The sequence below is a fragment of the Brassica oleracea genome, chromosome C4, assembly GCF_000695525.1.
Source record: "Brassica oleracea var. oleracea cultivar TO1000 chromosome C4, BOL, whole genome shotgun sequence".
NCBI lineage: Eukaryota > Viridiplantae > Streptophyta > Magnoliopsida > Brassicales > Brassicaceae > Brassica > Brassica oleracea.
This window is the reverse complement of record NC_027751.1, coordinates 11,253,778-11,256,532: the sequence shown is the minus strand read 5'-3', so window position 1 is coordinate 11,256,532 and position 2,755 is coordinate 11,253,778.

The window sequence follows — 2,755 nt, the reverse complement described above, 5'->3', positions numbered from 1 at the left end:
CCTTCTTCCTCTCCCTTTGCATTTCAGGTGTATGAACTTGAGGAACAGAGGTTCATCAAGCCTAGTTCCAAAAGTTGAAGACATAGTTGCACTTGAGAGGGAGGTAGCAAGAAAGAGAAGAGAAGAAGAGTAACATGCTCACTTTCAGAGATTGGGGTTTGAAATGGAGCACAATCAGAATCAACCTCATGATGGAGTGGCCCAAGGAGTTGTAAACCTTAGGCCACAGCATCCACATCGCCAAGCTAGAGCCATTGGAGCCTATGATCAACCTCACATTCATGGTCATAGGTTGGGAATCAGAGCACCAGCTGTGGAGAACAATAACTTTGAGATCAAGTCAGGGCTGCTTAACACCATAGAGAACAACAAGTATCATGGCCTTGCTGCTGAAGACCCTTTTGATCACTTGTACAAGTTTGATAAATATTGTGGCTTGTCCAAGACCAATGGTGTTTCTGAAGATGCATTCAAGTTGAAGCTGTTCTCTTTTTCTTTGGGAGACAAAGCACATCAATGGGAGAAGGCTCTTCGAAGTGACTCTATCACAACTTGGAATGAGTGCAAGAGGGCATTCCTAGAGAAGTTCTTCTCTACCTCAAGGACAGCTAAGATCAGGAATGAGATCTCTAGCTTTCAGTAGAAGAACCTAGAGGGATTTAGTGAAGCATGAGAGAGGTTCAAGGGCTATTCGTCTCAATGCCCACATCATGGCTTCAACAAGGAAAGAGAGTTTGCTTAGCACCTTCAATAGAGGAGCTCTACCACAGTGCATAAACAAGCTTGATACTGCCAGCAATGATTTATTTTTGGGAAGAACTGAGGAAGAGGCAGAGGAACTGGTAGAGAACATGGCCAAGAGTGACTCAGTCTACAGTGAGGAGCATGATAGAATCAACAAAAGTGATGATCAGCAGACAAAGAAAGAGATCAAGTCCTTACAAGACAAGATGGATTTGCTTCTTTCCAACCAAGCTAAACAGGAGCAGATGAACTTTGTGGGTGGTCCTAGTCAAGAGGTTCCTCCTAAGGTCAATGAGGTTGATGGTTTAGAAGGCCAAGAAGAGATGTGCTTCATCAACGCTAATGGCACATGGTACGTGAAAGATCCCAATTTTCAGTACCAAAACAACTATCAGCAAAGGCCTTACTACAACAATCAGCAAGGAGGTTACCAAGCCAATCAGAACTATCCTCAAGCCAACCAGTCTCCTCAGATTCAAGGAAGCTCTTCTCAAACTCAAGTTCCAGATTCAAGTGTGGATTCTATGTTCAAGCAACTCTTGGAATTTCAGGCCAAAAATGAGAAGACCATGATTTATGAGTTCAAGAACATCCATGCAAAGATTGATGAGAACTATTCTGACCTCAACAACAAGTACATACAACTTGCCTCTCATCTCAAGGCTTTGGAGAGTCAAGCTGCTTCTATGCCTTCATCCTCCAAACAGCCAATGAGGTCTCTACCAGGGAAACCAGAAAAGAACCCCAACGAGTCTTGCAATGTTGTCTTCTCCACTACTTCTCCAGAGACTGAGCTAAGTGATCATGAGAAAGAGGAGGATGACATTGAAAGACTGGTATTTGGAACTGATTTTGGGGAAGTTGAGAGATTTGTTGTGGCCACAGCTGAAGCACAAATTGTGACGGACGCTACCAGGAAGGTTGAAGCAACAAATCTGCAAAGAGCTGAGCATAAGGCTGAGAAACAAGTTGAGAAGAGAGCTGACAACAAGCTGAAAAAGGTTAAGCTAAAGGAAGCCACTAAGGTTGAGCTATCAGCCTATGATAAGCTCCCTTTCCCCCAAAGAGTTCTCACCAAAGCTCAGAAGAAGGTGCTCTCCAAGTTCAGGAAAGATCTTAGTGATGTTGGGGTCAGGCTTCCAAAAATCTCGGGTATGCGTGAAGCTCATGTCCAGATGATGCTCATCAACGACATTCTAGACCACCAAGCTGAAGTGGCCGAGCTTTTGGACATCTCCATTCTGAAGATTGAGCCACCAATCCCTCCAAAGTCCCTCCCTAAGCTTGAGTCTCAAGGGATGTTCACCTTGTCTTGCTACCTTGGTAAGCTCACTTTTGATGATGCTCTTGTTGATTCTGGTGCAAGTGTGAATGTGATCTCAATGGAGATGATGAAGAGTCTAGGGATTGAGAGCATAGAGCCAAACACATCTTCCCTACAGTTTGGAGATTCCTCTTCTACAACCCCTATTGGTCTCATCAAGGACTTCTCTTTGAAGATTGGAGCATGCACCATTCCTATAGACCTCACTGTTCTGAAGATGGCAACTGAGAAGAGAGTCCCATTATTCCTTGGCACTCCATTTCTCACAACAGTGGAAGCTTGCATAGACTTTGCCAACAAGAAGGTCACACTCCTAAATGTGAACAAAGCTGTCTCCTATCCACTACAATCCCCAAAGATGAATGCTGAGTATTGTGGAACAATCACTTGTGGAGCATCCTCCATTGAGAAGACCAAGGCTGAAGGGGTTGGTATTGAGAAAGAAGGTCTTGCTGGAGAATCCTCTAAAGAGCTGTGTGATGAGCACTTGGAAAGTGCTAAAAGGGAGGAGGTGAGTAGAGACACAAAGGCTACTCATGACAAGAAGAAGATTGTGAAAGAACCTCATCCTCCACCTCTTGAGAAGACTCCTCACACTCTCACTCTCCACCCAATGAAGCTTAAGGATGGGGCCATTGAGTACAAAATCAAGTGCAAGGGAAGGTCTAAGCCATTCTCAAGTGCAAG